Source organism: Suricata suricatta, chromosome 3 (genome assembly GCF_006229205.1).
Source record: "Suricata suricatta isolate VVHF042 chromosome 3, meerkat_22Aug2017_6uvM2_HiC, whole genome shotgun sequence".
In the NCBI taxonomy this organism is placed as follows: Eukaryota; Metazoa; Chordata; class Mammalia; order Carnivora; family Herpestidae; genus Suricata; species Suricata suricatta.
The window spans coordinates 36,488,237-36,512,857 of record NC_043702.1 but is presented as its reverse complement, the minus strand read 5'-3'; the positions used below and the strand labels follow the sequence as shown (position 1 = coordinate 36,512,857).

At 41.8% G+C, this 24,621-nt stretch overlaps 1 protein-coding gene across 1 annotated transcript in view; it reads right to left on the bottom strand.

Annotated features, from left to right (window-relative positions):
* The window catches only part of ANKRD44 (ankyrin repeat domain 44), a 313,931-nt gene extending 290,826 nt beyond the window's left edge, over positions 1-23,105 (bottom strand). Inside the window, exon 1 of the mRNA XM_029934164.1 lies at positions 22,788-23,105. The gene's annotated coding sequence lies outside the window, so the exon portion shown is untranslated. The remainder of the gene's footprint in view (positions 1-22,787) is intronic.
* Between the last annotated feature and the right edge of the window lie 1,516 nt (positions 23,106-24,621).

Below are 24,621 nucleotides of genomic sequence, written 5' to 3'. Positions count from 1 at the left end.
AAATTATTAAAATATGTATTTTCTTAACAAGTATTGTCATCCAAGTACTTAATTTGTTGCACTGTCAATAGTTGAGTTCCTACTAAGAACACAATTCTTTTGTAGGGAAACATTAAATATCTACTGTAATTAAAAAGGCACATCATGCTAGTAATTGTTTCACTATTGGTTTTTACTTGAACTGCTTTATATGGAAACAGAAAGATTAATACTGAAATTTCAGTAGAGATTGTATCTAGGGGCTCTGCCCAGAGACATGAAATTTACAGGACGCACTAAATATTTATTGAGTGGAAAAATGAATTGTATGCCATTCTGTTTGTTCCTAGGGGAATTCGTCATAATGGGCTTTTTAAATTGATTAGGCCTCACTGTGAGGACACTTAACCAGTACAGTTTGGCATCACCTGAGCTGTGTCAGAGAAGGGTAACCAAGTTCTGAGATAGGGGTCACCAACCTCTCCCACCAGTCCCCACATGACAGCGGAGAAATTAACATATCCCATGGTTGAGGGGGAATCTGAGTGATGCTTTGGAACTTACACAAAATATACTCTTCCATAAAAGTATTCCAATGATGTTTCCCTCTCTTTAAAAAAAAAAAAAAAAAGTCTACTGGGCCACCCAGATGGCTCAGTTGGTTAAGCGTCCAACTTCAGCTCAGGTCATGATCTCAGGGTTTGTGAGTTCGAGCCCCATATGAGGTTCTGGGCTGATAGCTCAGAGCCTGGAGTCTGTTTTGGATTCTGTGTCTCCCTCTCTGCCCCTCACATGCTCATGCTCTTTCTCTGGCTCTTAATAGTAAATAAATGTTAAAAAATTTTTTTAATCTGCTAAGAGAATTATAAAATAATTCAGATATAAAACTGATACAGAACACCACTAGTTAACTTGCCAAGTAATCATTTGGAAGCTGCTATATTTTTAATTCATAAAAGCAGAGGCCCATCGTGTGTTCTCTGCCTAGAAAAACAGGGGCTTCTATCACTAATCATCCATCTGGCTTCTCTTCTTGCTCAGAGAATTCACCCACTTCCACCATTTTACCCACCATCTATTTTAATTACTGCTCATTCCACTCCAACTGTTTCATCTTCACTCTCCCTCGATATAAAAAGAAAATAAAAAGCTGGCCTCAATCCCTCTCCTGCCAACCTACTAAAATCCCCAACATCATACCTCTCATCTTCCCAGGTGGCCTTGGATCTGCCGCACACACCCAGGGCTCACGGTGCCCCATCGGAACCACTGCGACATCCCTGCCTGGAACTCTCTGAACTGAACCACGTCTATCCAATGCTCACATACGACTGAGCTCAGTTTAACATTCCAAATACACACACAGCAGCAGCAACAGTCCCTCCCCACGCCCCTTCATCCTTTCTCCAATGTCTCCAAGTACAAACATTCCACTGGCAAACATGGTAGATGTTTTAGTTTCTACATTTGTATCAGAATCATTTTATACGGTTTTAGAAAGAACACTGACTTAGAATTAGCCCTGACCAACAAGTCTCTTGCTGCAGAAAGTTTATCGCAGATTTAAACAAGATCTAAATTTCCCTCCCGCTGCTGGGAAGAAAATGAGAGAAAGTTATAAGCAAGCAAGTAGCAGTTTCAGATTCTCAGGAGGCTTTTAGAGTAATATATACATTTTAAATTCCAAGGAAAAAGTTTGCCTACACTTCAATAGAGGAAATACCAGTCAAGCTACACCCCATCACGTTATCCCTCAAAATACAGTTAGCAAGTTAGCAACATCATTTCCTCACTTTCCAAACACATCTGCTCCTAGATTCAGCAAAAGACATACTTTACGTCCTATTGCTGGCTTTGGAAATTACCAGCCTCTAAAGAAATTTGATGTGAATTACCTGGGGGTTGGTGCTTTATACAAAAGCTGACAGTGGTTTTCCGGTTTTAATTAAGTGAAGTAACTCCCTTTTCGCCAAGAGGAAGAAAATGAGTTGACTGTAAGACAATTATCTCCAAAACATGTCCAGGAGGCTATCTCCTTGCTGGATTGAGGGGTACAGGCAACCTAAAACTACGATGCTTTCATATAATTTGTAATATTGAAATATCTACCCTTTTTTGGAGAAGATAAAGTAACCTCACATGAACAAATGTGTAACATGTTCATTTGCTGTAAGATCAACTCCCAAAGTACTTCCAAACATGGACAGACATCTATACCTAGTGACATTAAGAGATGGAACTCACTTTAGTGAAATGCATTTGCAAATAGCATCAAAGAACTGCATGAGGAGAATGACAAGGAGTCCCTTGGGCCTCCGGCAGGCCAGCAGGATTTCCCTGAGCTTTCCCTGCAATTTGGTCTAGGGGTTTCCAACTATCATTCCCCCAGCACATCTATATTCTATGACCAGGTCGAAATTGCCTTACCATGAAAACTGAAAAATGGAGTCCTTTTTCTAATTCTCAAAAGGATAATAAATAATAACAATATCATCATAAAATGATATATTGGCATTTGCTCTTTCATAACTTTCCCATTAATTTCCCTTAGCAACCCACCACCACATGATCTCACAAGAAATTAAGGCAACATGTAGTCAAAAACTACATGTATATTTAAACAAAATCCTATAAATGATTCCTTACACAATTTTACATTGTTAAATTTTTAAATATAAAGACCAGCAACACTCACAATAGCAATCTATTTTCTGCTAGCAAAGCAGGGCCTTTTTCATGAGACAGAAGTGGTGAAATTTCAGTTGAGTGGCACTCAAAGCAACCTGCGTCTCAAAGCCCACCCAGGAGCTTCACCTCCTGAGTGAGTTAGAGGATCACTCACTAGTCCCTAGCCAAATCCCTCAATCCAACTACAACACATTCTGCAGGAAGTGATGAAAAGTTAGAGTTTGAGTTACATAAGGTCTGTGGTGTGAGTCACATTGCAAAATGTCCACCAACAAGTTCCACAAACCCTCGTCCTGTGAGAATGTGGCTGAGACCAAGGAGGCCAAGAGTTCATCAATGGTGCAGGTTGAATGCCATAAAATGCTCCCTGAGGCCTGGAGCTCCAACCTGTTCCTCGTCTGGGTCAGGATCCATACGCAGCAGCCCTGCCTGCACTAGAGCAACTGGAGAAAGCAGGTGCAAAGTATGGAAGCCATGGGGTAAAGTGACTTGCTGAGCTACGGGAAAGATTCTAGCTGGACGTTGCACCTTTAACGCTTGGCTCTAATGGAGCAATGCCTCCTGCTCCTCTCCCATAAACATGCTAAGTAGATTTTTACTTTCTCAAGAACCTACACCCTTCTGTGCCTTTATGACTTACTTCCACCACCAAGAGTCTCTTACGCTATTAACAGCCCAGTGTCACAGCCCTAAATACTTGGACTGTTTGTTCGTCTTGGGCATGCCCCCATCACAAGTTCCTGCAAAATAAACACTGGTTAAATGGATTACAGAAACACGATAAAGGAGAGAAAACACAAAAACCCATTTATGACTGATATAGAACTTCTACAGAGCTTTTAAAAAATCAGTAAAATGATGGGGCACCTGGGTGGCTCAGTCAGTTAAGCACCGACTTGGCTCAGGTAATGATCTCATGGTTTGGTTCGTGGGTTCAAGTCCCACATTGGGCTCTATGCTGACAGCTCAGAGCCTGGAGCCTGCTTCGGATGCTGTGTCTCAATCTCATCCTCTCTCTCTCTCTCTCTCTCTCTCTCTCTCTGAGCCTCCCCTGCTCATGCTGTGTTCCTCTCTCTCAAAAATAAACATTTAAAAAATTTTTTTAATTCAATAAAATGACATAGTATCAGATTCTGAGAAAAAGGAGAGATTTCAGGGGCACTTGGGTGGCTCAGTCAGTTGAGCGTCCAACTTTGGCTCAGGTCATGATCTCACAGTTCATGGATTCGAGCCCCCACATCAGGCTCTGTGCTGACAGCTCAGGACCTGGAGCCTGCTTCGGATTCTGTGTCTCCTTCTCTCTCTGCCCCTCCTCCACTCATGCTCTGCCTATCCCTCAAAAATAAATAAAGCATTAAAAAAAGAAAAGAAAAAAGAGATTTCAGTGTCGTCACCTCTGGGAACCCTCTGCCAGCTTCATCACTGAGTACCAGTGCATGCAGTTCAACCAATCCATCTTCCACATAAAATGCCTGACCCACTGCTAGCTCTGGGGTAGTCCGATAGTGCTACCACTTTAACTTACAAAGTAAAATGGTAAGCAGACCAATTCTGCACAGGGAGAGAACACTTCTGTGTGACCACTGCACCTGGTCTACATTTGCTGCTCTACAAGAGTTCTCCAATGACACCATTAAAGCACATATCCTTTCTAAACATCTTTTGCCTCAATAGATTCCAGCTCCACCTTGCAATAAAATTGGCCCTATTTCTATTTAATACCAGTTCTCTTAATTTGAAAGCAATCCTTTTTATTTAATCCAAGATCTCCCAAAATGCTATCAAATGGCAACCACAGTTGACCTAAAGAATTTTTTAAGGAATTCCTAAGGACAGACAAAATGTCCTTCTACTTCCTCCACCTTGGTTTTTTTTAATGCTTCTCTTTACTTCTCCCAGAAATATCTAACCAGAGTTTTAAAATTTTTTTTAATGTTTTTATTTATTTTTGAGGGAGTGAGAGACAGGATGAGCAGAGGAGGGTCAGAGAAAGAAGGAGTCACAGGATCTAAAGACAAGCTCCAGGCTCTGAGCTAGCTGTCAGCACAGAGCCCTACGCAGGGCTCAAACCCACAAACCCTGAGATCATGACCTCAGCCAAAGTCCAAAGTCGGATGCTCAACTGACTGAGCCACCCAGGTGCCCCCTAACCCGACTTTAAACAATGCAAAAGTACTCTTTTTGCTTGTGAAGCGGAACATGTTGGCTTCCACTCAAACTGTTGGAAAATACTGAATTTCTATAAGCATGAAAAGGCCAAATAATAAACCTCTCTGAGATTCCTTAAAGTTCCCGAATTTTCTTATCCTATTATATCCCTTCTAAAAAGAATCCATCCAACTACATGACATTGTGGAAAAGGCAAAACTATGGTGACAATGGAAAGATCAGTGGCTTTCAGGAGTTAGAGGGGACAGAGGGTGAACAGGCAGAGCACAAAGAATTTTCAGGGCAGTGAAACTACTCTGTATGATATTATAATGGCAGGTATGTGTCATTAAATATATGTCAAAACCCACAGAATGTACACGACCAAGAGGGAACCCTAATATACACTATGGACTTTGGATGATAACGATGTGTCAGCACAGGTGCATGGATGTAACAAAGGCACCCCTCTGGTTTCAAATGTAAATAGTGTGGAGGGGGGCAGGCGGGGCAGCAAATGTAAGGGAACTCTATACCTTCTGCTCAATTTTTCTGTGACCCTAAACCTGCTGAACATAAGATCTATTTTTTTAAAAAGGATTATATACTACTAGATGTCCTATATAATATAATAGATATCCTCTAACTGAAAAAAAGGGACAGAAGAGTCAAGAAAGAGGTTAAATCTCCTGCAGCCTGAAAAGGAAAAGAGTAAGAAAAAGCCACAGTGCTGTAGGGCCTGCCTTGTGACGTCACAGAATACTTGGCAGAGAACGCATGTTTCTGTTTGGTCTGGAGCTGAGCAAGAGAGGAACCAGCAACACGAGTCATCAGACCCCAGCATTCTCTTCGAAGAACCATTCTCAATGCTGGTGAAGCACTGCACGGAAAAGCCAGACAGATCCATTCAACATACGCATGGCAAATGTGCATGTTTTTGTAAAATAACTGCCCAGTAGAGTATCAATTTTCAATTTACAAAATCAGTGGACACGTTAGCTGATTCAGGCATTAAACAAACCAAAGTTGCTGTCAGACATATTCCCGCAAACAACTGATTTGCCAAAAATCAGTTATAAAGCAGGATCTGGGTTTTTAAATATAAGAAGTTAGGGTTCCCGGGCACTTGGGTGGCTCAGTCAGCTAAGCGTCGGACTTCGGCTCAGGTAGTGATCTCGCCTTTCGCCATTCCCATTCATGAGTTCCAGCCCTGAGTTAGACTCTATGCTGACAGCTCAGAGCCTGGAGCCTGCTTCAAATTCTGTGACTCCCTCTCTCTTTCTGTCCCTCCCCTGCTCACACTCTGTCTCTCTCAAAAATAAAAGAAAATAAACATTAAATTAAAAAAAAAAAAAGAAGAAATTACCTTTCCAATACATCAAATTCTAATTAAATTCTGTAACAATCTAATGAGGAACATCATTACTGACATCCTGCTATTATTCAGTCAGTTGCAGAGAGTGGACCATAAGGAGGGCACGTAGAGACGGGATTCAACATGCCCAAGACGAAGTGCTCATGAACACCAAATCTAGGTTCAAATGTTGGAGAACAAGCTGCCCAAATATTCAAACACACAAAACCAACTTTTCATCAAGTATCTACATACTAGAGCTTCCTGCAGAAACACAGAGATCATGAAAGAAATGTTAATGAGTTAATGGCTAATTAATTGACAACATGTTTTAACTGAGAACATATATAAAGACCTCTACTAGCGCTCTACCTTACCTTCAAAAGTTAAAGTTTGAATACATATTAGTCTAATTTCTCAAAAGTGCAAGCACAGCCTTTCAAAAGTAATCTATTGCCTATGAGACTTGACTAATGTGTTGGTCATTCACACTTGAGGTGACCCAGTGACCCATACTTGGCCAACTGATGGGGACCGCAGGGGCAGGGGACTGCAGGCCACCAGCTGTGACGACATCAGCTCGTCCAAGGTTGCCCCTCTAGAGTAGTGAGCTTCACGCAGGCGGCCTTGGACCCCTGGACTCTATGCTGACAGCTCAGAGCCTTGAGCCTGCTTCAAATTCTGTGACTCTCTTTCTGTCCCTCCCCTGCTCACTCTCTGTCTCTCTCAAAAATAAAAAAAAGTCCCTGAAGGCCTTGTGAGAGGTTTGCAGGCACAGGTTATTTTGTGGCTATCACGTTCCACACCTCCACTTCCCTACGTCCAGCTTGTTAAAAGTCATGTGCCTATGGCTGAGGAGTCACTCTGCTGGTGTTTCCCACTTTTCTCTTCACAATCTTCCCTCAGAAGTAAGACTCACTTCTCACCCATTCTGCTTCAGACAAATGGAAGTGCCCCTATGGTGTCAAGTCCTGGTAGCAGAGAAAGGCATGTTCAAGTTCAAAATACGTGGGTCAGGAGAACTTCCTTTAGTTCACACCTCCCTTCTTTCCATTAAGTTCCTTTAGCAGCATTCCAGCAATAGGTTAGGGTATGCTGCCATGAACCGATTTAAAACAGGAAACAAAGCCTCATCAAGCAATCAAGAAACACATCTCAAATAAGAATGCTTAACGTTTGCATGTTTTACTAATAACTTATCAATCTTTGTGATATATTTGTGTTTTGATAAATGGCAATATAATAATTATTACAAGGAGAAAGTCAATCCAGAAATTTATATAACTCTTAGCACCTTAGGATCATATTTTTATTGCAAAGTACCACAGGATAATTGGAGCTTTTAAAATGTGCTATATTTGGATAAAATTCTGTGTGAAGAAGTGGAATGGAAGTATTGAGTTCAAGGAGAAAAAGGAACAACATAAAATTTCCAACTATTAAGGAAGAGCTTGCTTGTGTGTTTTGTAAGTGATAATGGGGCACATCAAATCACAACAGTGTTTAAATTCCATTCAATACAATCCCAACAGCACTATAACTTTTTCATATTAAAAGTCAATATTAACATTATGCCAAGAGTGATATATATATCCTTTGCACCTTTCTAACTTAATGATGAAAAACTTCAGATGTCAAGCTAAAAAATGTGCAAGGGGATACATAGTTTGCAAAAACCTTTTGGACGTGGAAGTTGGGGATAAAAACATTGCAGAAGTGCTCATAAGGATCAGTAGATGGCCTGGGGTGGCCCTCCCTTCTGCCTACCCAGGATCAGTGCTGGGAAGCATGTTCTGCCTCCCTTGGGCTCAACCAAACTAGAGACAAACCACTGGAGCGCCTGGGTGGCTCAGTCAGTTAAGCATCCAGCTCAGGTCATGATCTCATGGATCATGGGTTTGAGCTCCATGGCTCTGTGCTGACAGCTCAGAGGCTGGACCCTGCTTTGGACTCTGTGCCTCCCTCTCCCTCTCTTCTCTCCCCCTCCCTCCCCTGCTCATGTTCTGTCTCTGTCTCTCAAAAATAAACATTAAAATTTTTTTAAATAAAAAAAGAAGAACCCACATTAGCAGTCACTTCCTAGAACACCTGGGTGGTTCTGTAGGTTAAATACGGACTCTTGATTTCAGCTAAGCTCATGATCTCAAGTTCACAGTTAGTGAGTTCGAGCCCTGCATTGGGCTCCATCCTGACAGTGCAGAACCTGCTTGGGATTTTCTCTCTCCCTCTCTCTCTTATTCTCCCTCTCCCTCCCTCTCTCAAAATAAATAAACTTTAAAAAAAGAAGTCACTTCCTATGCAAGTCTTTAAACAGCTGTCGCAGTTAAAGCCAGTCTAACCTCTTGCAATAACAAAAAAAAACAAGATAAAATAATAAGCAAACATTTCTTTCTTTCTCTTCTCTTCACTGGAGAGAGGGAGGGAGCTGTTTCAGGTCTGTTCATGTCATGACACACTGAGATACCAGTCATACAATTCTTTTTTTTTTAAGTTTATTTATTTATTTTGAGAGAGAAAGGGCCAGAGAAACAGGGAGAGAGAAAATCCCAAACAGGATCCGTGCAGTCAGCACAGAGCCCGACCTGGGACTTGAACCAACAAACAGTGAGATCGTGACCTGAGCCAAAATCAAGAGTCAGACACTTAACCAACTGAGCTCCCCAGGCACTGCTCAAGCCACATAATTCTTGATTGGACATATTTAACAAGGTTCTAAAAAAAAAATCCACCAAAAACTCGGTAATATTTTCCACCACCAATCCTTACATTCTGGCTATTTATATAACAAAAAATTAATCATGTCCTATTCTTCCTGTCTTCGTGGCAGATTCTAGGATGAGCAAAGGAGGTAAACAGTAAGGAACTAAGAATGAAGGCGGAGAAGAAGGAAACACAGCAGCAGAAACTGGCACTCGATCATTCATTCAATATTCCTTGCTAACCTAAACTCGAGGGACCCACAGCCTTGCATACTAAAACTTAGAGGTGCAAACATTTTTCCCCAAAAGTGAACAGCAAATAAATGGCTTAGCTCCAACCTTCCCAAGCCACACATTAATCAAGGAGCTAAAAACGGATTAAAACCAGAAGTGAGAGGCTCAACGGAGAAACTCACCCCTTTCCACATAAGAAGGAAAATGAAAGTGCTCATTAGATACATCTGCATTTAGACACATCTAAAGATTAGGCAGTTCTGTGACAAACACTCCCTATAGATGGCAATTCCACATACTTCTTATAAACTTCTGAAAAAGAAAACCGAGTACATCGTGGAGGTACCGTGGGGTGAGAGTGTGGGAAAGCCTTAGTGTTTCTGCACAATTACCAGCTACGAGTGTTTTCAAACGAAGTTCCACGGCCGTCTGCATAGCAAAAAGTTTCTTCACCCAAAGGGGAACCAGGAGGCCAAACCCTTTTGGCCCTGTACACAATGGGCTCCCTCTTCTAGACCAACTTTGAGGTGGGTGATACATTCTAATCTAGATAATGGAAATGATATGATACTAGACCCACATAATAATGACCTAGGCAGCAGACTTCAGTATTCTATCACAGGGTGTTTATGCAGTCTTTCAGGCTATATCCTAAATATAACTATAGAAATGACATGTGATTTTACAAGTGCTGTTTAAGAATAGGATAGGCAAATGAAATGCATCTCAGACTGAGCAGAGAAAAACAAGATCTCTACTCCCACTAAGAGTAAGCAAGCCAAATAATAATGGCTGACCTCAGTTTTTCCCTCTAAAAAATGGGAATTTTGCCATTGTGATCACCTCCTGTCTCCTCCAGATTTTTATGATATTGCTCAGAAAATGTTGGAGGTCTTTAACTGGCTTAAAGTCACTGTCAACATTTTCTAAACTACACGAAGTTTCTTCACAAATCTCCTTTATCAGCAACTATCTCCAGTCTTAATTCCTTCTCTCTGAAGAATCAAAAGAGAAAACTAAGGCTAACTTTTAGATGAAATATCACATGTGCTAACTGACCTCCCTTCTGCCCTTTACTAACCAGTTCAAGGTGCCCATCTTCTTCTAAGATCAAAAGGAACTCCAGACCTAGTAGGAGTTTCGGAATAACTCAAATGACTTTGGAAGTATAAGAGTGAGAGACAAATTTTCTTTTAAATTATAATGATGTGAACACTGGACACACACACACACCTACTCACTGAAATCCATAATTCACAGAGAAATTACCAGACTGAGCTTCAGAGAGAACTTTCTAGAATAGTGGGAAATATTAGGCAGGTGGATATTATTGATATTTTTTTAATTTTATAATTTCCATTTGTAATAATTGAGTGTATCTTCAAAATGTATCCATTCAATTGCTATCATTGGCACTCCATGAGATTAAAGCCATTTCCATCCCCATATTGATCTAAAGAAACTAAAAATAGTATTTTTAGCATACAGTGGGAGATAGAAAATATTAAGTTGTGTTTCACTCTCAAATATAAGAAGTAAAGTTCTCCTCCCCCATTGCGCCTCTTTGAGAACATCAAAAGTACATTCTAACTGTTCCTGAATCCACATCTGGAGTTTAAAAATCCAGTTTAAAGGCAAATGCTTTAAAATAGAAACATACGGCTTCTTTCTCTACAGTGATTCCTAAAGAAAGAAAAAAAGTCTGAGTACAAACAAACTATTGTTTTAAAGGGGATTTTTCTTTTTAATTAAAAACATACCGAGAAAGCTAACTAAGCCTCTACTTTCTCCTGGGTAAAATAACAAAAGCAAGAATTATCATAATAATCTAATTAAATCTAGATCAAAGTACAGTATAGGTACTACGAAAATAACAGTGTAGCACTCGATTTCTGAAGAGTGTGGTCCCAAGTCTGAGCAGAGATTGGCAAATTTTTTCTGGAAAGGGCCAGACAGTAAATGTTTTCGGCTTTGCCAGCCATGCAGACTGTGGCGACTACCTAATTCCACTCTCAGGGTCCCAAAGCAGCCACAGACAACACATAAACAAATGAGGGAGGCTGTGTTCCAATACAATTTTATCAGGGACACTGAAATTTGAATTTCAAATAATCTTTATGTGTCTCAAAATATTATTCTTTTGATCTTCTTCAACCATTTAAAAACGTAGAACTATTCTCAGTTGACAGGTCGCATGCCAGGCCCCAAGCTGGATTCAGCCTGTAGGCAGCAGTCTGCCAACCACTGGGTTAGAGTCAAACACTGGAGCACCTAGCTGTTCGCTCATCTGACCAACATCCTCACTCCGTAGAGGAAACTGAGGCCCAGAGAGGGCGAATGGCTGCCAGGGTCTCAGCCAGTTCTGGCAGAAATGGAGGTAAGAATTAGCTCTCTGGGAAAGCTCACTGAAATGATAAAGTAGTGATAAGGAAATGTCCTTCTTGAGTTCAGTTCACAAAGACAAGCAGTAGGCACTTAAAACCAGAGATGTCACAGGAACCTAGTTACTAGTCCCAGGAGCCTCCGATACCTGCCTTCCCACTGTGTGAAATAATTTCTTATCTGCCAGTCACTACAGATGGATTCAAAAGGTTCAGTATCAGCAGCAAGAACCCACAGGATGGGGCAAATAACCATCAGCCTGATTTTTTCCAGCCTTCTGGGTACACAGCTCTGGTCATTTCTTCTGTAGCTAAAGTAACAACCTCCACTTTAGTTATTCCAGATCTAGAACTCCAAGAAATAAGTGTCAGTGTGGTTGAAAAGCAGTGACCAATCTTAAAAATTATGTTTAAAGCAGAGTATATAGCAGGTGACAACCAACTGAGTTTAAAGCTCAAAGGCACCTCTGACATTCACTTTGTAACATGGTCAGCCACGGTCAGCCTGCCTCCATTCTCACTTCCTTCCCTCTTTTTTTTTCTTTCTTTCTTTTTTTTTTTTTTTTTTTAATAAAAGAGAGAGAATGCGCGCAAGCCAGAGCAAGGGCCGGTCCCATGACCCTGAGATCACAACCTGAGCCGAAATCAAGAATTAGATGCTCAAATTACTGAGCCACCCAGGGGCCCCCTCCCCTCTTTTTTTAAAACATACTCCTCTGTAGGGCACTTGGGTGGCTCAGGCGGGGAAGCAGTCAACTGATCACAGCAGATCCTGGTCCCATATTGGGATTCTCTCTCCCTCTCCCTTGTCCCTCCCCTGCTTGTGCACTCACTCTCTCTCTCTTAAAATAAATAAATAAACTTAAAAAAAATACAAGGGGCACATGGCTGGCTCAGTCAGTAATGCATGAGACTCTTGATATCAGGGTTGTAAGTTCAAGTCCCACATTGGATAAAGAGATTACTTAAAAAAATAAAATCTTAAAAAAAAGAATTAAAACATACACATGTATCCAATGATGTTTCACTTAACATCTTTTGAAATAGCATTCTACAGCTTTCAAAGGAAAAAAAGACTCCAAATTAAAGTGACTTTTTACAAAGAATCCTTCTTCTGACTTTTATAATCACTTTTTTTCAGAGAAATGTATCATTTTCTTTCCTGTTGTATATTCACTCTAAACTTGAAATTTTACACCAATGTTTCTCAGAAATTCTCCATGATGATCTTTTATGAAGATTACTCTATCACCTATCAACTATTTTGTTCTTACACACTTCCTCAAAAATACATGGTTTGATACTTCTGTGAAGAGGAAGTGGCATTCTTAAAAGTGATTTTCAGTTCTTTTTGACAACTTAAATCAAGAATGATTGCAAACTCCTCGGAATATTTTCAACACACATTTATTCTCCTAGATCTATCTAAACATAAAATTCTTCAGTCAAGTAAACTAAATCAGTTCGTTCATTAAAACCAAAATTAAAGAAAAATGCACTTCCTAAAGTTGTAGGAACCAAAATGCTACAATTCAAAACTAAGTATGGAGATTTCACACGAAAATAAAACAGAAAATTTTCTACCAATGTTGTTTAAGTAAGCAATAAAAAAGACCAGATAAATGGTCACAAATTTAAAACAAAAAAAATAATAAAATTATGTTCTCATTGAACTGAAATTGACCCTGGAGAACTGGTCTTCAATTTGACAAATGAAGAACCCACCAGAAATTCAAGAGCTATGTAATGACTTTTCCTGCTGGACTGTCACAACTTCCATGTAAAGTAAGTATTATTATGCCCATTTTACGATCAGGGACAGTTGTGTCACAGTTGTGTCTGAGACACCTTGTCAGGAGAAGAAATGTTCCTATGGCCCACATCTGGGGACATCAACTTAGGTATTGTCTTAACTGTACGACTCCCATGTATTATCTCTGGAAATTGTTCAGTGAGATGTCCCATTTTAAAGTACTGTATATACAGTAATAGAGTGCCCTGGGACTTTGACAGAAGACTCTGCTAAAGAGCACAGCCTCTCAAAATAAAATTGTTTCTGCTAGGAATAGAAGCATTAGCAACTGAGTGTTCCATTCACCTCAGGCCCCAAGACTTAATTATACCGAGGCTCCAGAGCATCCAAAACTCAAGTCATCTGGCTTCTAAATTACACCTGACAATATCATTTACTCAAGTTGCGACCGGCCATTTCTCAAGCCTACGGTCTATTCTTAAATTTGCACTCCATTAAGACGGATATGGAAGGATCTTCACACTTGTAGAAATAAACACAGATATCGCGGCATGCCTAAAGCAACACTGAAATCCTTGGGGGCCATCACTCCCTGTTAAGGTAACAAAAGGGGCGTGGTAACAAGGGTCATTATTCTTTTTTTAATTCCCTACCCAACAAGGGTCATTATAACTGAGACCTTATTACTGCTTGGGGTCTTTTAAACCTACTCAGTTTAAATGGAAACATGGTTTTAAAGTAATGTAACATCGTGATAAGCAGCAGGTGGTGTACAGAAGTGTTAAATCACTATATTATACACCTGAAATTAATGTAGCACTGTATGTTAACTAGAATTTAAAAAGGAAAAAGTAATATAACAAAGCGATTTGGGACAACTCTAAAAACTAAATTCCTTTGGACATACCTCACACTGAAATAACTGTACTAGGAAAGCCAAACCAAGGTCTTCCTAAAACCACCCAAGACATGATTTTAAGGCAGATCCTCAAATATCTCATGTGGGTTATGAAGGCCACTTAATAAACTAAGTCAATAAATAGGTGAGCTTCACAACTAATTCAGAGTTAGCTGCCTATTTCTTTAGGCAACAAAACTGGCAGCATTGCTTTCTAACAATCAAGGATTCTAACAACTCTACTGAAGACATTCTATCAGGTGAGAGGGGAAAGCTTAGATGGCGCACAAAGAGAACAGGAAGAAGTAAACTGAAAGAAAAAAGAAAAAGCTTCCAAGAAGAGTGAGTCAGTAAAATATTTAGGCGCCCTGGACAAATGCTAAGGTTTTGTGGTTTTGTTTTCTTGTTTTGTAAGATACTTTCTTTTTAAATATAACCACAATACCATATTCATGCTTTAAATCTACAAATTACCAGGCAGTAGTCAAATGTGCCCAACTGTCTCACAGAAATGTGTTTTTTGAGTTTGTCCGAATCAGAATCCAAATCTATTCACTCCAATTGGTTTATATGGGCCTAAATTCTCAGTGATGTATATATTCCACCACCCCCTCCCTCTTTTTCTTTTTTTCTCACAATTGATTTTTTTTTAAAGATACAGAAACATTTTTTCTATAGATTTACAATAGTCTAGATTTTTAAGTAATGTTTAATAAAAATGTATAAGATTAACAACAGGCCTTCTCCAGACCCACTTCACGAATCTGCCAGTGTCTTGCCAGCCAATCTTTCAGTGAAGTGCAGTACTCCAGGACACATGTTTACCCACAAAATGTTGCCATAACAAGAATGTGCACAATAATCCCTTCAAGTAGGCAGTATGTAGAAACAGAAAGACCCATAAAGCAACACCTCACCTTATGCGTGAATACGTTTTAGCACAGGATGGCATACAAATTCATTGTTTAAATATCATGCCTGTACAACACATGGAAATAATGAGTTTTGTCCAGACACAATTTACGTGTCCAGGAGAGGACACGTAGTACCTATCAGAACCCAAGTAAAAAAGATTTGTTAATACATAAGCACTGCTTCTATCCAGTATGCATGTTGAATATTTCCTTCCTTTCCTCTTCGGCTTTCCTAGTATGAACCCTTGGCTTCAGTCAAGCCTGTCTTCAGTGTACCTGACAGGTGCATGGCGCATCACTCACCCGGCATGCCTTTCCCCCTCATATGCGGTCTAAACTCATTCCCTTCCTCGAGGATCGCTGGACTCCCTCCAGCTCCCTGATGCCTTTCTTAGTAACTATCACCACCTCCGGGTGTCTGGAGTTCCCAATAAGTACCCCCAGAATGTAGTCTAATCCTGCACCATACCTAGTTTGATAGCTGTTTCACATGCCACGTTGTATTCACTAAATATGTGATGTGGGCCTTCCGTGCAAAAGGCATGCAGTACCATCGCTAACACCACCATAAGCCCCATGAAGGAAAGAGCCTTGGGATACTACGCCTGGCTCAAGAGGCCAGAAGCATGGGCGACAAGCTTGCCCAGATGTGAACCCCAGCGTCATGTGACCCTAAAGAGACTACTTCGTCTCTCAGTTCTCATGTTCCTCATCTGTAAAGTGGAATGGTAACAGCCACTCTTTTGTAAAGATGTTGTCGGGATTAAATAACACAAAGCATGATTATTTTATCTCCTCCTTCCCAATTCGCTGTCTATTTCGTTGCATCTGTTCTTATCCTTTGTGGAAAGAGGGGGAGCAGAGGACTCTGTCAGAGCCACTACCTTGTAGATGGAGTTCATTAAACTGACTTTGATTGCTGGAATACATAAAAGAGGGTCCACTTTGCACGGGTCTGAGCGCCCTTTACCATGCTATTTAGGTTCTACATCTTCCTTTCCTCAATGTCACTCTGATACCTTCCCTACAAAGAAATGGAACCCCCTGAGAACTAACTACAGTGCTAACTCATCCCCACCACTCAAAGTTCAATTTAGAAAGCGGATACATATAACAGAAAAGAAGACAATATGTGATCTTTTATCACTTGATGGGAAAGAAAAATTTCTCTGAATGTTGTTTGAATGGCAATCCAATACCCCAGGGTACAGATGAGAGCTCTGTTTACGGTAGTATCTTTGTTTGTTTGTTTGAGCACCTTATAAGTAAAAACACTGAACATGCAGATATACACAAAGACACACATACATATTTATATCAATCACTTAACAAATATTCATGGAGCATTTACTTTGTGCCTTATGCTGTTTCTGAGTGCTAAAGTTAACAGCAGTGAATCAACCAAGCCAACAAAACAACAAAAAGCGCTGCCCTTTTATTTGTATCTCCTCTACATGTAAGTTTTTATTTTTATAAAAAGATAAAATATATGGTATAAGGGGTATGTTCTATAGAGAGGAAATAAAGAGACGGGAAATATGACGTAGGCAGTTGATACAGCACGGTCAGGAAAGGACTTGCTGAAAAGGTAACATCTGAGTAAAGATGGGAAAGAGGCGAGGGTGGGCACGTGTTTCTAGGGGAGATTGCACAGGCAGCAGGGACATCAAGGAAGGACGGGAGGAGGCACAGCCAGACAGGTGAGGTGAGGAGCCCTGAGGGGGCCACCCTGTGATTTCAGCTTTCCCTCCGTGTGTCGTGCGAGGGTTTGAGGATAGAAGTGATCTGAGCATCAGAATTCCCTCACCCTGATGGCTATGTTGAGAGTTAGATGTCAAGGCTGGATGAGCAAATCCAGTCAGAAGGCTGCCGGAATAGTCTATGTAGTGGTTTGGCCAGCTGGTAAAAAGTAGGAAACAGATCTAAGAGGGTTTTTATAGTACTGGGATCTAATATAGATTTTAAAAACACAAAAAGAAACATTTTGAAGGGTTTTAAAAGAAATATGAATTCTGATATTTTCTTTCCCAAACTCAGTAAGCCATGTTGCTCAGTCCTGGGGCAAAAGCACACCTGGCCTTGGGAGGTTACTGTTTTAACAGGAACGGGTTGGTTGATAGGCCCCAGCTTACCGGAACTTCCACCTGGCTTTCTGTTAGGACACTTCTCCTGTGCTCACTTCCTATCTTTCTCTTCATCTTGCCAGGCTTACATAGCAAAACAAGCTTTCTCCATTGACTGGGTATATCTACACATAGAGGCTGTTGACTGCATGTAGGAATTCCCTCCACGAGAAAGTCTGTGATCACTGTGTCAATTGAATCCACTATCTGGATCCAACAGTTGGGAAATGGACTTGTTAGCCCCAGATGTTATTATGGAGTTCAATGACACAGGATTATGGAAGAACCCAAGCCATTTGCTAAAGCAAATGAGAAAGGCCAAAGCAGGCAGGAGCTTGGCACAGCTCACAATAGACAAACACAGGGTTCTGTGCCCCTCCCTGAAACCTGGAGATGCTAAAAGATGCCATTCTTGGGGAAAGGACCCCTGACCTTTAGGCAGAATGCAGGGTGTATTTCTCAGACCTGATCAACTCTATTGGTCACCACCACCCTGGGAGGGTAGGGAGAAAGGTGTCAAACAGATACTTTTCAAACCAGATGCCCAGAGTTGAGAAGAGGTACCTGGGGCATTCTCTTAGAATGTTAGAGCTTGAAAAAATATAGAGGATTCTCCACCCATGCACTCCCATTTTACAGACAAAGAAGCTAAGGTCAAGATTTGCCCAAAGCCGTGTAAGTATTAGAAAAGGAACCATGAGAGGGCGCCAGGGCGGCTCAGCTGGTTAAGTGTCAGACGTCGGCTCAGGTTGGTGAGTTAGAGCCTGTGTCAGGCTCAGGCTCTGTACTGACACGCTGGAGCCTGGAGCCTGCTTCAGATGATGTGTCTCCCTCTCTCTCTGCCCCTCCTCCACTCATGCTCGCTCACACTCTCTCTCTCTGTCTCTCTCTCGGTCTCAAAATAAATAAACATTAAAAAGAAAAAAGAAAAGAACATGAGGAAAATCCAGGTCTTCTGTTCCCCAATCTAGTGTTAAATAAACAAAAACAATTTAACACAAAACCCTCCTTTTTTTTTTTTTTTTTAACATTGAAACCTTTGAGACAGATCGAAACTGTGAAAAAATTTTTTACGTCTAGGCCTCAGATGTTCCCACAAATCTCTTTAGTTTTACCAAGAGCTCTGGAGGCTCCCCTCGGGCAAAATGGTCTCCGGGTCTTAAAGGTCTCCTGGATAGGTCCCCTGGGATGCTGATGACTCACAAGGATGGGAGTGAGAGGATTACAGATCCACAGAGACCGAGGAGGACAAGCGCGCATTGGTTAGCAATGCCTGAAACAGCCCAAAGGTGGACTATATACTCTTACTTACTTGGTCCAATTAATAGGGTGCTAGATAAATTTTTGGTTTCAAAAGAGGAGACGATAAAAAGATTCTTAAAAATTATGAATATCATGGTTAACTTCAACCTCTTGAGCTACCAACTCTTTTATAGACTCGAACACTGATGAGAGAAAACACCTCTGAAGTCAAGTAGAAAGTACATATGTTGGTAAGAGGCTGCTGAAGGAATAATCAGGAAAAGTGATGCTCTAGAAAATAAACAACCTTGGACTATCTGTCAAACAGGGGAAGAGGGGAAAGTGGTCACAGGGCAGGAATCGGTGCCTAAACCACTGACATCAGTAAAACCTTCTTCTGGAATCTAACTTAACTTTTTTACTTTATTGCCTGGAAAGCTAAATTGGAGTTCATCTGCAAACACGTCTGCAAAGAAGACTAGAGCACAAACTGTGGGCAACAAAGGGACTGAGTCACAGAGAGGGTGGAAGGAGCCAAGGCACCTGAAAGGCATCCTGTCCAACCCCTTCATTTTACAAATAAGAACCTGGGGCCCACAGAGGTTAATCTGACCTGCCGCGGGTTGGCTAATGCACAACATAAGCCACCTCTCTCCCTTATTATATCCTAGCAAACACTGACAGTCAATCGTTACATTTGTCCCCATCCCCAGTGCAAGAGCCAGAGCGCTCCTGCAACCCCTCAACCAATTGGTCAGAACTGACATATGAAATGGAAGCCACTTTCCAACTCTGGACTTGCATAAGGGTATAAATCAATCTTTGTAATACCTGCTCCAGTATAAACCTGCCTGGAAAGAGAGTGACTGGTTTACTAGTCACAAATTCACTTACTGTCAAGCTTGAGGTGAGCAAACACAGCATCTATGTAGTGTGATCCTGCGTCCAGGCTTCCCTGGGACAGTCCTGGTTCACACCTATTTTCCCAGCTTAATATTTAAGAGTACCCTCATCATTCTCAGAGCTGTCCCAGAATGAATAAAAATGACACGGTCATCCAAATTCTATGTAACTCCTAATCCTCTACAAACAATTATAAACGTTTGTTTTCTGAGAACATGATGTCAGGGAAAGAACACTGAATCAGTTACCAGTAGTTTTTTATATAAGAGGGCTTTCAAATAATACTAAACCCAAATAATCTTTGAAAGGGCCTTAGGGATCACTACTGCCACCAATCTCTTATATATTAAGCTTCATTATGGAATCTTCTTTGAGGAAAACAAGCAGGAGAGCCAGAGGGGAACCCTGGCTGGCTCAGTCAGTAGAGCATGTGACTCTTGAGTTCAAAGAGTTTACTTTACAGGTTTTTAAAAAACTTTTTAATGTCTTTTTAGTTTTGAGAGACAGAGAGAGAATAAGGGAGGGGCAGAGACAGAGGGAGACGCAGAATCCAAAGCAGGCTCCAGTCTCTGAGCTGTCAGCACAGAGCCTGACACAGGCTTGAACTCACAAACCATGATATCATGACCTGAGCCAAAATTGGAGGCTTAACCAACTGAGCCAGCCAGACGCCCCTAAAGAGCTTATTTAAAAAAAAAAGAAAGAAAAAGGAGAGCCATAGCTTTACCAAGTTCTAAAACCACACAACTATCAGATCTCTCTAGTTCCTCCCTATTTTTTTAAATCATTCTATGTTATACTCCAGCCTATAAAAAATCATATTATATTGTTGAAATAGAAGTCTTTTTAAAGAATGGCTCAGTGCTGTTTCTGGCATAAACAATTGTGTTTTGTGAAGTTTATATTTACTCCCTGTTTATAGGGAAAGAGGAAGTAAAAGTTGAAATCTTCAGAAAAAAAAAAAAAGTATGTGCTGCCGGGTTATACCAGAGCAGCCAGTCATTTATTTAAGAGAAGCATAAATTCAGTTTATTTGGAAAAGTCACTGGTCTAGACAGCAGAATTGTTAGCTTTGTGGTCAAGAGAAAGATACTGATTTTATCATGCAGAAAGTTTAAAAGTATTATCGGGCTATTAGAAGACTGGAAGTTTCCTTCTATATCAAGATGTCAGTCTCTGAGTACAGAGACTACAGATGGTTTTAACTGTTTCTTTCTGCTCATCCAGCTTTCTGATATTTCTGCAAAGATCATAGTTCATTCGCTAATGACCAAGAAAAAAATCTCCAAGCTACCAATCACCAGGTCATCGGCCAGGGTGGAGAGGTGGAGAAGCTAACAGCGGAAGGCAGGTCCAAGGCTGCCGGGAGGAGAGGCCTCACAGCAGCTCCTAACTCGGATAGAACGGGCCCGGCCCAACAGCTAGGTGGAGTGCAGGCAGTGGGCCTGGCCCAGTGGCTTCCTAGTAAGAGTGGGCATCCCGGAGTCCTACGATTGCATGGACCTTCTGACGATTAGCAGTATAACCTTGTGGTTAGAGCCCCACCTGGGCCATCAGGCTGCCAGCACAGGACACAGCACTCAATCACTTAGTGGGTGCATGACCTTGAACAAGTCAATTAGCCTCTCTATTCCTGTTTTCTCATTTATAAAATAGGAATCACCCTGCTACCTCCCAGTATGGCCGTGAGGACCAAGAGGCGTGATTCATGGCAGGGCTCGGCATACAAGAAGACCACAATAAATGTAAGCGATTATTAGGTCTCCGCCAGGAAACACCAGCCTTCAAGTGCACTCCCCAAATCATGTGACTGGATCCCAAAACAACTAGAGAAGGGTCCAAAGAATAAAGCCCTTCTGTTCCCTTCATCTCTGCTGAGGGCAAGGCCGCAGCACAGTGTCTGCTCTGGACCCAGTGCTCTAAGCAGTGACGGAAAGATGCGAGCAGCCTATAAAATACATAACGTGTCCCAAGGCCCCATACTATGAGCTAGAAATCAACGTTACAGGATTTCTAGTTTCTTGCCTCTGCCACGGCTGCCAGCCGCTGCCTTTGGCAAGGATGTGGGTGACTCAAGTGTGAGTTAGGACTTGGCAAGGGGACACCTTGCCAGAAGGCCTCCAGGCAGGAAGCTCCAAAAAGGGCCACCTGCTGAAACAGTTTGTCTACAGGCAGCCCTCAAGATGGAGGTGACATTCTGCTGTCACTAGCAAATTCAGGTAAGAATAGTGAACATTTCAAAGGTCCAAATCAGCTTACCATTCTGGCTTCATAATTTTGAAAAATGGGGTTTTTTTGGGAGGGGGAGGGGGGTTAAAAGCAGACTGAAGGTCACGGGGGTACCTTAACTAGACATAAAGAGCAGCTCCCAAAAGTTCAAGAGCAAATCAAACTGCCAAGAGTTTTATGGCTATCTTCAGCTAAAAGGCACTACATTTGTATGAAATAGAACTTTCTTTCCCAAACTTAAAATTACCTCACTTTATCAAAGATATAAAAAAAAACCTTCTAATGTCCTTTTAGGAAGAAATAATTACATTAGAATATTAATTACATAGGTGAATATATTCTATGCTGCTCATCCTGGCTTGCCTAGAATTTTCCCAGTGTTTTAGCACCGGAAGTCCTGCACCCTGGGAAACCCCTCCGTTATTGGTGAACCAGGATCATGGGTCCCCCAACACTGCGAGAAAAACAATGTGTGCTGCGTGAAGAGGAAAAGAGAAGAGACACCGTTACGAATGCAGAAGTGCTAAATGTTAAGTTTGTTTGTAGCAACAGCTCTCTGTTCCTTCTCATAGTAAAAAAAAAAAAAAAAGTAATTTAAATTAAAAAAAAAAAATCTAAAAACCACACTTGCCTCTCCCCTTTCTAAACTCTCGCAAAACAGAGTTCAGAAAAGATGCCTCCGCCTGGTGCATGACTGAGGTGCCAGTGCGGGGCTGCCAGCAACCTGGCTCCTCCACCGCTCGCCAGCAGGACAGGAAATGTCATCTTCTTACAGGTTTTCCTTTAGGCACATTTGAAAACAAACCAAGACAACTTGTGATTCAGGTTATCAACAATAGGAATGTGTCAGGGAAATCAGGATATCAAGCTAAAAATCCAAGAGCCATGGCAAAAATCAAGAATCACCACACAAATAGGGCATTCAAAGGTGAGGGGAGAATGGAGAGGTGATGGTTTTACCAGGAGCCGAGTGCAGAGTTAGGCACTCTTCTACAAACTCCAAGGCACAGACTCGAAGCAGGCAGCCCCCTTCCCAAAATGATGGAGCAAAACTCTTGTAGTAAGTATTTAAGCAAAGGGTTTTTAAGCCTTGGTGAGGTTAGGAACCAGCATCAAAAAATTTAGTTTCAAACTGAAAGCTAAGACTATATAAGGCAAGAAAGACCACACACTTCCTGGACTTGAAGTCACACAGAAACCTTCAGTGCTCACGACTCCACCCAGCCCGGACCACCTCCTCACCCAGCCTTCTTCTGGCCTTGTTCCAAGATAGGTTGGCAGTTCTTAGATGCTCCTGAATCTCAGAACTCCTTAGATCCCTTTGATGCATTTGGAGATGGAATCAAATCCAGAGTATATGACTTTTTTTCTCCATAGCAGTATTAGTTTCTTTGCGGAAGGGAGGAGATGTATTTAAGAGACAAACATCTTTGAAAGTCCTACTCTGATATGTCCTGAAGAATAACTTCCTTTCTTTCTAAGACCAAGAAATACACCTTCCCCTAGGGTTGATCTTGATTTAGGAGCGAATGACTTCTTGTAACACTTTTAACACACCCAATGAAAAGACAGAGGTGTCTTACAACCTCTAGCAAAAAGCACAGAAGCCTGGAAGGCAGGAGACCGGAGTTAGTTTCAGCAATGCAGTCCAACAGCTGTGGTCTTTCAGGACCCCAGGCTTCACTTCTTCAGATCTCAGTTTCTTCATTTAAAAAAATGAAGGGCTGTCTTTAGCATCTCTTCCAAGTCTAAAGTTCTATGTGAAATTCTGCTGTGTATGTGATAATAACAATAATGTCCATTAGACTCATTTTTTGTACTTTGAAGATTTAGAACTTAACAGACAAGTTTAATAACTTGGACCAGCAAAGATGACATGACCAAGGCAAACTAAAACTGGAAGATTTAAAAAAAAAAAAAAAAGCCAGTGTGTAACAGTTGTCAAAGTAAGTGACCAAAAGATGGAGAGAATCCTAATATCAACTTACAAACACTTTTAAACGCTCTGGAACCAATGGGAACAAGTAGATTCATCACAATCGCCAGCTGTTCTTCCTGCTAAATTTAAGGCTAACATGAATTTTAATTCAGTGCTCTCTCCTCCACAAAAAGAAAAAATGCCTGTAAATACTTAGGGAAAAACAAACTAGAAATGTGAATCTAAAAGATATGAGAGCAAATCATTCTGGTGACTGATACCATCTAAATCGCAGGATGTCCTGGCTGGATTCTAAATGGGGACAGCAAGGCAACAAATGCAACCCATTCAAGATGTGAGATGTTAAATCTCAAGAAATGGCATGTTTGATAGAGTGTCAGAGTCAAGATTGCCTCTGCACCAACCAGGACCCCTAAACAGTGTTCATTTCCCTATCCATGAATAAATGGGAGGGGGGACAAGCTGTCTCCTTTTTTCGTGAAAGGAGCTGCAGAGTTCTATCATGCAACTTGGCTGGGCACTTATGAGTGTCAATATCCTAAGAGCAGCAAAGTCTGCAGAGGTGGGGTGTTTCCATTCTCCAGACCTGCAGCAAGGACGATCAACCGAGTCAGCAAATAACCCCACTTCTCTAAACCAGCACTCCAGAGCCACCCTGTGCGGTGTCTCAGCCAGGAAAGCAACAAAACTGATACACACAGGCACAGAGAGGGTGGTTCACCGCTGTGAGCGGAGCCCCGGGACTTCAGCTCCTCCTGGGACAGGCCCGCCAGAACCAAAAGCGCCGTCTCCAAGGGTCCCCATCGCGCACCGCGCACCCACAGCCTCTGGGCTACTAAAGAGGAAGTCAGGATGTCTTGTCAGCCGGGTAAAGGCAGCTCTACCACACAAGAGCCGCGGTCTGGGCCGGTCTCCGGCTTGGCTCAGGGAGCGTCCCAGAATGCGATCCTTTCTCCCTCTCCATCCACCGTCCTCCTCCTCGCGGCGCGGACGAGCCTCCCAGCCGCCGGCAGCGACTGGCGGAGCCCAGGCTGCACAGCACGGCAGGCGCCGGAGGAGCACCTCCAGCCTCCCCTCCCCCTGCCCAGCCCGGGCCCGCGGACAGCGCACACCCGCGTTCATCTACGCACACCCGCA